This window comes from Colius striatus, chromosome 7, assembly GCF_028858725.1.
Source record: "Colius striatus isolate bColStr4 chromosome 7, bColStr4.1.hap1, whole genome shotgun sequence".
In the NCBI taxonomy this organism is placed as follows: Eukaryota; Metazoa; Chordata; class Aves; order Coliiformes; family Coliidae; genus Colius; species Colius striatus.
In genome coordinates, this window is record NC_084765.1 from 26,463,872 (window position 1) to 26,478,426 (window position 14,555).

The 14,555-nt window shown below is 39.9% G+C and overlaps 1 protein-coding gene across 7 annotated transcripts in view; it reads right to left on the bottom strand.

The window, feature by feature from the left end:
• Window positions 1-5,091, bottom strand: part of OTUD7A (OTU deubiquitinase 7A) — a 130,787-nt gene extending 125,696 nt beyond the window's left edge. For 6 of the 7 annotated variants that reach the window (XM_061999617.1, XM_061999616.1, XM_061999614.1 and 3 more), the window contains exon 1: window positions 4,788-4,969. The gene's annotated coding sequence lies outside the window, so the exon portion shown is untranslated. Of the gene's footprint in view, window positions 1-4,787; window positions 4,970-5,004 lie in introns of those variants that run through there. The other variant, XM_061999613.1, reaches the window with a different exon arrangement.
• Window positions 5,092-14,555: the final 9,464 nt, after the last annotated feature.

A 14,555-nucleotide genomic window follows, 5' to 3' on the forward strand; every position in this document is an offset into this window, starting at 1 on the left:
GACAGATAAAAATTACTACTTTATCCTTGTACTAAAAATCCTCATAATTGGTTCTCTGTATGGGTTAAATGGTATTGAAGCATTGCATACAAGACTGAAATCATGATCAGGAAGCATAACTCAAGTGCTCTAACTGATTAAATTTTAAACGTACAATGTGAAACATGCTAAAATTACTAGAAGTACCATGAAGTAGTTGTGGATATGCTCATATAAAAAAATTGAAGTATTCAAAGATACTTTCAGCAATAGCAATCTTCCATTTCTTCTATAAGTTACATAGGAAACCATACTTTCAAATTATTATAGAGCAAATTCATTCTCTTGTCCTGAGAATTCTGATTTTTTTTCAAAGTACAGTGTATTTCAAAAGGCTGAGAGATTCTAAAATGTTATATGAATTTTTAAAACATTTTAAGAAAAGCTAATAAGCAATGTCAATAATTTCTCTATTTCAAGCCTAAAGCCCTTCCAGAGTTCCATCCAAAAACTATTAAATAAAATAAGTCCATATAAGATCAATAAAATTCTGAAGTAAAACACTACTATGACTAAAAGACACTGGTATAATCGTATCCTAAAAGAGACAGGCTTGACCTCAAATAGAAGCACAACAAAAATCTGACATAAACTGAGAATGAGATTTTAAATACATCATAATTAACTTTGCCTCTTCAAACTACTTAAAACTAGATATAATAACAGAAGCTGTTATGCCAGAAGAATAATATAAAAACTGAAATGCAAGTCAAGTCTTTCATAACTTCCATGCTTGTTAAGAATCATAGAATCATTACAGTTGGAAAAGACCTTTAAGATCATTGAGTCCAACCACTAACCCCACACTGCCGAGCCCATCACTAAACTAAACCATATCCCTCAGCACCTCATCTATACATCTTTTAAATATCTCCAGGAATGGCGAGTCTACCACCTCCCTGGGCAGCCTGTTCTACCCTCTTGGAGAAAAAGTTCTTCCTCATCTCAAATCTAAACCTCCCCTGATGCAAATTCAGCCCATTTCCTCTTATCTCAGCATTCATTACTGGAGAGAAGAGACTGACCCCCACCTCACTACAATGTCCTTTCAGATAGTTGTTGAGAGTTATCATGTTTCTCTCAGACTGCTCTTCTCTAGGCTAAACATCCCCAGTTCCCCCAGCTGGTCCTCATCAGACTTGTTCTCCAGACCCTTCACCAGCTTCTTTGCCTGTCTCTGGACATTCTCCAGAACCTCAATGTCCTCCTTGTAGGGAGGGGCCCAACACTGAACACAGTATTTGAGGTTCAACTTAAATTTTTTCTCCCTTGGGTCAGCCGTTGGGGAAGCATACAGCTAAACAAAAAGACTAGAAAATGGTGGTGGAATAGTAATATTGCTACATTTACACGTACATGCTAGTTAACCAGCCTTCAAAATAAAATCAAATAATTACTATCAAAGATTTGAGGACAGTTATGTCATGTTGTCTGGGCATACTCAACTTTCTCAGTTTTATGTCCCGCTATGTCTTAAGAAACCAACAATAAATACAGGAAGATTCAATGTAACGCTTATGCAACATTTATAATTGCACTTGAACTGGTAAACTTCTACTCTTGCTTAAGACTACACTGCTGAATTTTCAGACTGTCTAAGCAGACGCGTTAATCTCCTGTTTGTTTGCTTTTTTCATTAGGGCAACACCAATTAATTTGCTCCATAGGTCCAGATACCATCTAGCTCTGTTTTGATGTAAATATCTATTAATGCATTTGCATGGCTGGACAGTCCAAATAAACTTTAAATGAACCTACAGACTACAAAATCTTCAACAACAACAAAGAACTCTACTTATTTCAGCCCTCAATTTAATAACAGTTGCACTTGATATTTTAAGAGGTTGTTGTTTCCTTAATTAAAAGTCTATGTTTAATTTTTGCTTAATATGAGTCCCAAGATATTTTCTGAAATTCAAGTCAAAAGGAGATTCAGATTTCATGATGTTTTGGGGAATGCAAAATATAAATGGAAGGAGATTTCATTAAACTCTCCAAGATATGAAGTCTAGACTGGCTGGTGACAAATATTCTGCTACTTCCCTTAGTCCTTTCCCTCTTTTCAGTCCAACTTTCTCTCCAACAATACGTGACTACATGGGAATGCCTTGCCAGTGTTGTTCTGCTATTACGACTATAGAAGTTACAGTGTCTAAAGGCAATAATAAGCTAAATAACAGTATGTGACAAGATGATACACATCTTTTTTAAGTTCTTATGTGTCTATGCAGTAAATAAAATAATTAGTAAAATTAAAGTTTTTCCCCAAATAACACAGGTAAGATATCAACAAACTCATAGAAGACTCCAAATGACATGAAAATATCACAGTGATTCCATTTTAAACAAAATTTGTATTTCAAAATTAGATGTTCTACATATAGCACTTTGGCTAATTAAAACATAGATCCCTTATTTTTTTATTAAGGAACACAAAGGTCAGCTATGGCAACGATTAGCATGATGGCTGCATTGGTAAGATCCGAGTCAATGTTGACACACCTGCGTGTATATAGCTCTATGAAATTCCTCACCTAGAGACCCATTTCACTGAAAGTCTCTTCAGTCTCTGGCCTTTTTGCTGAGTCTGCCAACATGACAGAGAGATGTGCCAGGAGTAATGAAAGATGCAGAGGTAGGCTTATTACGAAAAGCCTTCCCCCTTGCCCATTCCAGGCTTATTTGGAGTCTGTAACATCCAGACATTGTCATCCTGATTTGTATATATATTGGTAAACCAAGACTAAAATCTTCTAGATTTCATTTGCAAAAACTAACTTTTTAAAACCAGATACACTATGATTAAGCAAATGATTGGTTATTTTTGCACTGTACATAATTAAAAGTATTAGTATATTAGACCTGATCCCTACCCAGCCTCACAGCCTTAACAGTTATTAAATTGCACATAAATTAAGTTGTCCTAAAGATGACAGAGCTTCTTGGAAAACTAAAAACATAATATCACAAAAGAGCAAGATTCAGAGAAACGTCATTTCTATTCCACGTCATACCATCGTTTCTGCTGTGTGAGCATACATAGCCTAGATTGGTTCTATACTCCGCACCACAATCGATGCTACAGCTTTATGAGAAGCATGCAAGCTTGTAACAAAGTATCACAGAGGAAGGCAGGCACTGATACTATATTCCAGATTGAAATGGGGAAACCAGTTCGCCCGTCTGTGAGCCACACACTCACATCTGGGCAAAATTTGGCTTTCATCCATAGAAGGGAGATCATTTAGACAATTCACACCAACGGCAGAAAATGGAGCCACATCCAGTCTCAATAGCTATCACATATTTTAACAACAGATTATAAAATACAAAACAATACTTTTCCTACCAACAGCACTTTCAATTCCCAAAGCTTAATATACTTTGCTTTAAATCTGTGCCATAGCAACCTTTTTTAAAGTCAATGTCATCTGTAAGGACTGAGTTAAAATAAAATGTAGGCCAAATTTATCAGACATTAGTTTCCTTTGGATTTAGAGCCCAAAACACTGTGTGTCATCCTATATGTGACTTAAGTTTTATATGTAACGTGCAGCAACATATTTTAAACCAGCCCAATGCAAAATACTTGCCCAGATCATCAGTTTCAAGCATTTCTCTGAGATGCTGAAGGTCAAACAAAAAAAGTGTGAAAGCTTTCTTTCTATTTACAATAAATGTATATCTGTATGTTAGAATTGTAGCACTATTCAGGCCTAGGGAAAGGAGCCTCAAGAATTTGTTAAAATATGACAGCGTTGGAAGGTACATCTAAGGGACAACAGAAGACACCATTCCCTCTTGCAGTATGGAGCTAGGTATGCCCACGTAGCCACGAGTATCTCTGTGTGTGCGTGACACTGACCAGTGATGAAGAACTATGGCAAAAGTAGTCAACAATCTATTCTTTTATTTTCAGCACTGGCTCACAAGGGGCTCTGCATATTTACGTCAGATAGATACTTAACGAGCCTCCAGAAAGAGCTTAGAACAGACATATTCCTACAACCTCCAGGGTAAGCGTAGGGGTAGTGAGCTTTTTAAATTTAGATTATGTAAGGTCGTGTGCTTCAATGCATTACGTTTTATATGCACATTATATCTCACTGCACTATATTGCACCCTGTGAACTCCAAATGATCCTTACACAGATCCTGACAGATTCCCTTTTATAGCTCTTTCAGAAAGAGGATAAATATCATATGTGTGTCTAATATTTATCAGAATGAGGTCAATCCCCCAAATGTCCCGATAGGATCTGAGACTCACTGAAGGAGATAACCACTTGCCCATACCGGCCTCTTGCCCGTGCAGCACCGGACTAGCTAGCCAGGGAACAGACTCCTTTTATCAGATAAAGCCGCGAATGCAGGAGAGAAGCTCGGGCGAGAGTCTGCAATGCAGAAGCCCTTTCCGAAGCTCATCAATGAACAGGGGGAAACGGGGCGGGGGCAAAGCCGGCAGACCTGCCCGCATCCCCACGGAGACACGAGGCGGGCGGCTTTTCTAAAGGCCCAGCTTTGCCCTTACCGGCTACGGCCGAAGGCTTTGCCCTCCGGCTGTCCGCAGCCCCGCGCAGCGGGAACTTATGCAGGCGGGGCGGGGCGGGGAGCCCGCGGGCAAGGGCAGCGCTGCGGGCCGGGCCCGCCCGTGCCACCTGCCGCCCGTGCCACCGGCCCCTCCGCCGCGCCGGCCGGCCCCGCTGAGCTCCCGGCCGGGCAAAAGGAGGAGGGAGAAGCAGCTCTTACCTGCTCCCGCTGCTCCTCCCGCAAACCCTTACTAACCGAGCTCCATCTTCCTCCGGCCCGGGAGGGGGGAAGGGGGGCGGGGGGAGCCAACCCGGCGCTGCCGTCCCCCCCAGCTGCCGCCTTCCCTCACCACTGTCCCCCCGCCCGCGCAGCCCGGCGGAGCGGCCGCCTCTCGCCCGCCTGCAGACTGCACCGGCAGTCGGAAAGCGAGACCCACCTCCCGCTGCCGCCTCCTTCCCATGAAGTCACCGGCCGCAGGGCCCTCCCCTCTGCTGCCCGCAGCGGCCCGGGGAGCCGCTCCGCTCCGCCCCGCCCCGCGCCGCGCCCGCCCCCGCGGCAGCGGGATCCGGCCGTGCCGAGCCCCACCGGCTCGGCCTCGGTGTCCGCAGCCAGAGCCGGGGACGGGCGGCAGCAGCAGCTCCCGCGCCCGGCCCGTGGAGAGAGGCCGAAGCGGCACGAGCGCCTCTCTGCCCTCGGTGGTCCCACAGCGGGGACAGAGGGTAGGAGTCTCTTCCTTTCTGTACGCAACCCAGCTCTGGAAAGGACCGTTCCTACTTTGCGCTCTGCAAAAAGCGTATGTTATGCGACGTTACTGCTTTTCACGTGCCATCTGTTTTGATACTTCATGTTATTTGTTCAAGGACGACAACAGTAAAGTTTACTTAAGCTTACAGCATCTTCTCAAAATAACCTGGTTCCAGCTACTTCCGTATGCACACAGGTGTACTCTATCTCTAATTAAAACTACCACCAAAGCAGTCTTTCATTTCCACTGTGCCAGTAACTAGAGCTGAAAATAAAATGGGTTAAAGGAATATGCCTCTAGAACTGTGCAGTCCCCTTTTTCCACCGCCTGTGACATAATTAGAAATAGGCAAGACCAAGAACTAGGCAAAATATGTGGGATAAAAGGTTAAAAAAAATTACAGGTACAAGAGTACCTTTTTCAAGTAAAGCCTCCTTTTTTAGAAACACTGAGAATTCTCACCTGAAATCAGCCTACTACAGATGACATGTGATCAATAACAGAGCATCACTAAATCTTCAAGGAAACACTGGATGTAAACAAAATGTCATAATGTGTTTTCCACCAACAGCACATCTGGAGAAGTACATCTGGTGACATGTGACAACAGTTTTGCAGACATGTATTTTCATGATGTAAGGATGGGAGCTTTGATGGTTAGGGAAGAAACAGCTCAGTCAGTTACATCCTAGTTCTCTGCTATAACCACAACATCAGTTTCAAATACTGTTGAAACCTCCAAAAGAATATCACCTGACCTTTGAAAAAAAAAAAAAAAAACAACAAAAAACCATTTTGCAGCTAATGAGAAAGAAAGGAATGAAAACACTTGAAAGATTTCCCAGCTGCTTCACGTAAAACTTTTTTGCTACTGCTATGCAGTGAGCTACTAGCTTTTGGCATACAAAGTGCAATAGGTAAAAGAACCACGACAGTTTTGTCCAATACTGTTTCAGGTCTGCATAAAAGGAACTCTTATTCTTTGTCCCTCCCATCCTCTATTTTCCTTGGAGAAATTCTTTATACTCATGATTGAAGACTACTTAGGTAAACCAAGTTCTCTGCTATGCTCTCCAGTTCCACTCAAAAACAGTCATGAGCAGAACAATTCCTTGGTTTCTTCACCAATGCATTTGAGTGCGACAAAGAAGAATAAATTATTAAATGTATGGATAACACTCAAAAAGAACCATACTTTTTTTCTTTGATGCAATTGTCTATACAGATTGTCCTACAGCTGATTCCCTGATAGAGTTTTATAAAAGACAGAACAGTTTGGCAGAGTTTTGCCTAAAGAGCTCTAGTCTGTGAGGTGGCTACTCTAAAGCCTTTTGCGACCGAAGATACGCTAAAAGTAGTCGCAGAAGCCATATAAACCCGGAGACCAAACCATGGTTTGATTAAAAGGCTCCAAGTTGGCTAAGTGGTGATACAGAGTTAGAGATGCTTTAGATGGCTGCTTCAAAAGAAGTGGCCAGTTCTTTTTCCTTCAGGCAAAGCCAGATATAATGTTATCAAAAGTCTGAAAGGCTTAGCAAAAGAAAGGATTCTTGAACCCATGCATGGAGAGACTCTCCTATTGAAGCTTGAAGTTTTTCATTCTTCATTTTTTTCTTGCCACTAGAAAAACCTTTTGTTATGCCACCATTATGGGAAAAACATGGTTCTAGTAGTCAAAGTCCCAGAGTAACTGAAAATTCAGAGATGTTGGACCTAAGTGAAGTGTTTTCATACTTTTGGGACATTGTATTCTGCCTCCATGGAAGTGGTAATATCTCCAATAACAGCAGATTCAAGAACCAAGATTCTTTAGTCCAAAGAGATGCAATGAAGACTGCGATCTCTCATTAGAACATCTCCCTCCTCTTTAAATTGGAAAGCAGGTAGGTCTACAAAGATCAGGAACCCAGAGATCATAAAGTCATTCAGAGGCTTTTAGAGAAGTGAGGCACGCATATGACTGACTCCCTGCAACCTTTTTTTTTTTATTGTATATTTTCTGTGGCTGTACATGGACACAGGTGGAAGAAAAGAAAGAAGTATCTTTACAACTGATATTCTACATTGTGCATTGATCCTGGCAGTTGAGTGGCGGTCAGCATAATGTGGCTCCATAAGTAGACAGGTTCCTGTCATGGAGAAAACACTCTGTTTCCTCCCTGTCTGTTCTCATAAAGCATTGCCACTGTTGTTGTCTCTCAACACTGTGTTGTCCACTTGTCTTTATAAGCACATAAAGACAGAAGCAAAATACGTATGCATGTGTGGTAATGATTTTGTTGATCTCTTAATGCTGACAAAAATGTCACAGGGGAACATCATGAGTATGAACACTTTTAGGTATTTGCTCAAAAAAAGATGGACTTTGACCTTCAGCTGCCCACTAAATATGCAAAGGAATGCTATATTGATCCACTTAGCCTTTAAATTAGTTAAAATGCCATCATCATCTCAGGGAAAGTGACCAGATATAGTTTTGTATACTTCAGAAATGTCTTCAAAAAGCTTGTCTTTGGAGATGGAGTGAAAGAGGGTGTTTAATTATCCTGAGCCCCAGTTAAAGGAAGGTATAAGAGAAACGTAAGAACTGCTGCCCATAATCTGATAAAAAACAGAACCCTAAATAAGGTTGGTATATCAGATTGATACTTTAAGAACTTTTCTGTAATCAGAAGGCAGATGTTGAAGGCTTTTGTTGCAATTGACAATAAAAAAACCCATACTGGAAATATCATAACCTCATCAAGTGTTCTAAGCATGTCTTGTGAACTGGATGTGTGGACATACCCATACAGAGGGTTAAAAGGCACAAAGCAGTCTTGTGGATCTGACATAAATATATTGAAACTAGATTCTGCAGTGTCACCTTGCACGTGCATTAAAAGCTACGCTGAAAGCTACTGGAAGTTAAATTTATAACAAAAACCCTCTTCAGGGTAAAGAGGCAGAAATGAAGTAATAAGCAGCTTTTTGTGATTAACAAATAAAAGGAAGAAAGCAAGAAGAAAGGTTGGCTTCCCTCTTCCCTTTTCCATTCTACTTAGGGAGAAATACTGAAACTATCCGCCAAGAGACTGTGTCTCATGAAATATTTATATATATCAAAGGAAGTTTGTAAACTTATTACATTCAAAGACAATAAAGAAACATTTTGCATTCCAGCTGTGCAGAGTAACCTGTGTTCTTCAAGCAAATCAAGGGTATTGTTAATAATATAGATTTTTATTTAAATTCTGTCAAAAAGCCTGCTGTGATAGTGATGGAGTGGAGGAGGAAATGCTGATACAGCTCTACAAAATGTGCGCTACTAAAATATACATAAAGCTGATTTGAGTCTGCGTGACTTTAGAAAAAGCATTGAACTTTCCAGGTATATACTAAAATTGAACACTTGGGTAAACAGAAATAGATGTAAGAGCAGGAGCCCCATGGTTTGCTTAGTTGAATCTAAGAAAAATTCTGTTAGTACTGAACTTTGTAATTCAAAAATAAATGGTGAGGTATGAATGGCATCATTATAATTTTTCAAGTTGGTAATAAAATACTACTAAAACACCAAACTTGCACAGATACAAACCATCCAGAGTAATGAAAAAACATTTCACTCTCTCATGGTAAATTTATAGCAGTTGTAGATGTGAGCCTGAGAGGTACAAAGATGCTGATAGGATTTGAGGTATACTTAAGTCACCATTAAAGCTTTGACGGCACCATTTGCAGACATACCCAAATTAACTTTAATCAATATCCACACATTGTTACATAAATGCTATACTATATTTCTGAGGCCCTGGGCTTTGAAGAGCTAGTATATAGAATTACAGTTTCTTCTCAAGAGATGTATGGAGCTTACACAGATATGCCATTTTGGTATAATATCCTCTAAAGCACAGAAACCACACATCTAGTTTCCATTAATGTTAAGGTGATAGAACTCCATTTTCTTTCACAGAAAATACATTTGGGTTGCATGTTTAGTTTACTTTTAAGTTTCATTGTCGTTGGCATTATGGGATAATTACATGAGTTTATAGTTCAAGAAAGACATGTATTTACCATTGATCAAAATTAGTGCTGAAGATATTTTTGTTACTCATTACAGTGATATGAGACATTGTATTTCTAATAGGCACATGCACACTAAAATAGTGGCAGTGCAGTAACTGAAGGAGCAATAGTGTAGAAGGAACAGCTTCTATGTAATAGCAAATTCTTGCTACAGAAATATGTCAGCATTAATCATTACAAGCCATTTGAGAAGATTTTATATATCTGAATTCATAAACTTGGGTTTTATTATGAAGTACAGTGCAGTCATAAAATGGTTGACAATTTATGAACCCTATATTTTTCACTTTTCCTAAGTTTCACTTTTTTCTTTATAGAATATATACTTTTAAATATATATTCTGAACTGAAATATTACACGTTCATGCTAATGGCACTGGTTTTACAACCACCCCCCAAAGAAAACTCCAATTAAAAGGTTGGGGAAAAAAAAATAGTAATTTCTCAGGAATCCTGCTTACGGTTACACAAAAATAAGTCTGGAGAACATTTGAATTAGGGCTAAAATCACCAGTGTTTAGGTATTAGGAAAGTTCATTTTAATAGTCTAATTCCAGATTCTCTTGCCTTGCTTTATACTCACATTCAAGGCATAGTTGTTTTATCTTGGCTACATATATTTGGCACTCAACATGCAAAGTTTCATTGAGGGGGGAGAAATACTTGTTCTGAACAAGCCACTGAACAAGCCTCCAGGTTGGTTTTTCTCAGCAGGGCTTCTTTATAGTGCAGTATTTTGCTTTCCCACAGTACTGCAACAGTAACAGCAACTATATGTATTCAGACTGTAACCCACGGAGTCCTGTAATTCCCATTTTATAAATGCAGCAATTACACAGAAGTGAAACAATTTGAACAAGAGGAGATTCATTACCAGTCTGTGTAAAAAAAGATATGGAACCTAATGCAGGCCTGCTCGTGATTCTTAAGAAGCTTTTGGACAATGTCTTGAAAACATAAGTATTTGAGTGTAAACCCGCAAATATCTACCATAAACATTTCATGACCTCTAGGACATTCTGTTGTTGGTACTGACAGGCAAAAAGATCTGTCATATTAGTGCAACTTGTCAAGAGTTTTAAAATATATCAGTGTGGAACATATTAACCATTACTTCAGTCAATTACTACTTCATAGCCATTACAGACACCAGCTGCATAAATCAATCAAGTTTCCTTACCCAGATCCCCAGCCTCTTTGGGGATTTCTCATCAGCTTCACAATCCCACTCAAATTCTTCTTTCCTTCTCTCCTAACAACTCTCATTCTTGTGTCTATGGCACAAAGGTATTCATAAAGAGAAACCAACACGCATTGTAGCCAGCTATAATACATATCACCATCTCTAACTTCAGTTCTAGCACTCCCATACACTCTGAGCCTGCAACAAGTAACAGAGATTTCAGAAGGAATGTGAGCTGTGGATGGAAAGCTTATAGAAACTGAAGCTAAGCTTACAGTTATATTTTCCAAAAGCCAAGAACATTAGGTTTATCCTTCTGGGTCCCTATTTTAAGAGTTCTGCATAAACATCTTGGGTAGATAAAACCCTAATAATTTCTCTCTCTTAGACAGTAAATAAGCAGAAAAATCTCTTCTATAAGACTCCATATAAGAGTGTAAGATTATAGTGGGCTTTTATGTTTGGTTGAGCTTTTAGTTTTGATGAAGTGAGTGAGTTTTTTCTAACACTCTGATGAAAAGATTCATAGAAGTATATACATTGTAGAAATATGTATGGTATCTATGACTTTTCAGAAGGGATAGGCAAGGGAGGAGAGGTGGAGTGGTAGCCCTCTATATTAGGGAGTGTCTTGACTATTTAGAGGTCAATGATGGTGAGGATAGGGTCAAGTATTTATAGATAAGAATCAGGGACAAGGACATAAGGGGGATGTCATGGTAGGAGACTGCTACAGACCTCCCAGCCAGCATGAGGAGGTAGATGAGATGTTCTTTAGGCAGCTTGGAAAAGTCTCAGGATTGCTGGCCCTCACTCCCATGGGGAACTTCAACTTATCAGATGTCTCCTTGAAATACAACACAGCAGAGATGAAACAGCCCAGGAGTTTCCAGCAGTGTGTGGAAGATAACTTCCTCATGCGGCTGATGAGAGAGCCAACAAAAGGTGCCTTGTTCGCAAACACTATGTCCGGCAAAGAAGGTCTGGTGGGGGACATAGTGGTCGGGGGCCATCTTGGCCATAGTGATCATGAGATGATTGAGTTCCTGACCCTCAGAGGAGCAAAGAGGGGGATCAGCAGAGCTGCTACCTTAGATTTAGGGGCAGAGGGGGGAAGATTTTGGCATGTTAAGGAAGTCAGTTGCTACAGTCCCTTGAGAGACAGTCCTGAAGGGCACAAAAGTCCATGAAGGCTGAACATTCTTCAAGAAGGAAATCTTAGAGGTGGAGGATCAAACTGTCCCTCTATGCAAGAAGGTGAGCTGGTGGGGCAGAAGACCTTCTTAGATGAACAGGGAGCTTCTGTTGGAGCTCAGGAGAAAAAAGAGAATTTATGACCTTTGGAAGAAAGGTCAGGCAGCCTGAGAGGACTAGAAAGATGTTGTGAGGTCACATAGGGAGAAAATTAGAAGGGCCAAGGCTCAACTAGAACTTATGCTGGCCACTACTGTAAAAGACAATAAGAACAGTTTCTCCAAATATATCAGCAACAAAAGGAAGGTTAAAGGCAATCTTTGTCCTTTAACGGATGAAGGCAGAAACTTAGTGACCAAGGATGAGGAAAGGCTGCGGCATTTAATGCCTTCTTTGCCTCAGTCTTCAATAGTAAAACCAGTTTGTAAAAACAAACTCCCGAGCCTATGACATGCCTGTCATTTGAATGATATGAAGAGTTACTGATAGATTACTGAATAAAAGAAGGCTCTAAACTTCCTAATGAACCCCCACCATACACTCAATCTATTGATGCTTTCTGGTATTTTCACTAGTATCTCTTCATGTCTGTTACGTGCAGAAGACAGTACAGTGCTGTCTCACGGCTGGTCACAAAGATCTGGCCCAAAAAACATACTTGCATATTTTGATGGAAAATAGCTATTTTGTAGAAAATGACTTAGGAAATAACTTTTTTCTTTTTTTCTGTTTTTAAGGACTTGTAGGCAATAGTACTTGTAATTAAGGTTCCTGTGAGATGTTGCCTCTCCTCCTTATGTTTATACAGATCAAATCATCAGCATTTTTACCTCTGAATCCTAGCTTAAAGCACATACATTGCAGGCCAGGGCAGAACAGGGGCAGGAGAAGAAATCATGCTGGTTACCTCCTCCTCATGACCTATGAGACTGAGGCCCAGAAGAGGTTAGTTATTTCCTAATTAATTTGATTTTTAAAGCTGTTCTTATTGTTAAATCTTATTAAAATCAGCAGTGTTTTTTGCCTGCCAATTGCTTTTATCACTTCTTAACTCTGGAAATATCTGCTCAACAAGAAAATATTTTTGTACCAAGTCATCTGGGAAGTTTATTTCTCCTGTCATTACATCAGATTATTATTTTACAGTTACAGCCAGAATGTTATCAGCCTTCAGAGACTTAAAAAATAATACAATATGGTTCCTGGCACTCTAAAGCAGACTGAGAAATGCCACCTACACAATCAGTAATGCTTTTTTTTTTTACACAGCAAGCAAGAAAATTTTTTCTACAGATGTTTTGGAGTTGAATCTGGCACAGATCAGAATCACTAATGCATTACGGCATGACACTTCTGTATTGAAACTTACAGCAAATCTGCAATGCCCTTGCAGCTTACTAGTGAGAAATAAGATCACTTTAAATATCTGAGTCAGATATTTAAATATCTAATAAATATCTAAATATTTAAATATCTGACTCAGAATGCTTCACCAATACAAGACTACAGCTGTACTTTACTAACAATATATAGTAACAAGCTTAGGCATTACAGAATATTGCAAAGGTATATCCTGCTGGTGAAACATCTAGACCTCTAAGCACAGTGTTACTGATACAGTTGCACATGCTTCACAGATATCAATTTACAGAGCTGTGAAGAGAAACAAAATATCCCACTTCTAAATAACCCTCCCAGTATGTACAGAGGGTCTAGAAGTTGGTTGTGACAAAGGTGACTTGACTTTATGTTTTATTTTTTTTTTTAATCAACTTAAATGGCTAAAGAGTCAACACTGTTATACCTAAGGGACACAGTAAGCATTCTGGATTTATAAATACTCAAGGTTCCTAGAGGGAGAGTTTTACATTTCAACAGTAACTATACTTCTGGATGACATTTGAGAAGCTGGCTGATGAGCTGAGTAAATGTTTCTTAAAAAAATTCCAAGGCAAACTTTTCATACCCATGGGATCTCAATAAACAGAAAAGTCTTCCAGCACAAAATTTAGAACTTGTGAAAGAAGAAAATTGCCTATGTTCAATGATAGTGAACACTTGGAACGGTCAATTCTGGACATGGGCAATAATCTGGTAGTGAGGGCCAACTCTGTTTTCTTTAAGAGTGAGTTACCTTTGTATTATCTTTATTACCATGAGGTGTGAGACTTGTTCATTTACCAGTTGAACCAATAGTAGTTAAAAGAAGATGTCTGCATTCCTGTCTTCTACTAAAGAGCAAGCTGCTAATATTTTCAATATCTATACAAAAGCACAACAATACTGTTCCAAAAATCATAGAACCACCATTTAGTAGCTGTGGGAACCCTTCCATTAATTTGAAAGCACCACAACAGTCTCTCCCTCAGTGCCCCATCCACTCCCACCCTCGTTAGGATCGCAGAGGCCCCAGCAAAATGGGAGTAAAAAGATAACCAAGAATGTTGTGGATTGAGACAATGGCAGGGAGGGCTCTCTGCCAATTACAGTTCTGGGCAAAACAGATTCCAGTGCTTGACTTAAAGAGGAAAATAAGGAAAGTTTATTCTACTCCCTACAAGAAACAGAATAGAACAAAAAAGCAAAACCAGGGCAGGATGATGAGAAAATTACAGCCAGTACTTTAAGATCTCCCTCCCCTATCCCTCCTTTCTTCCCAGGCCCAGCTCACTGCTCCCGATATCTCTACCTCCTCCCCTCTCAACAGCTCAGAGGGGCAGGGAATGGAGGATGTGGTCAGTCTCTCACAGATGGGCTCTGCCGCTTCTCTCTTCTCAGAGGAGGACGACTCCTTGCA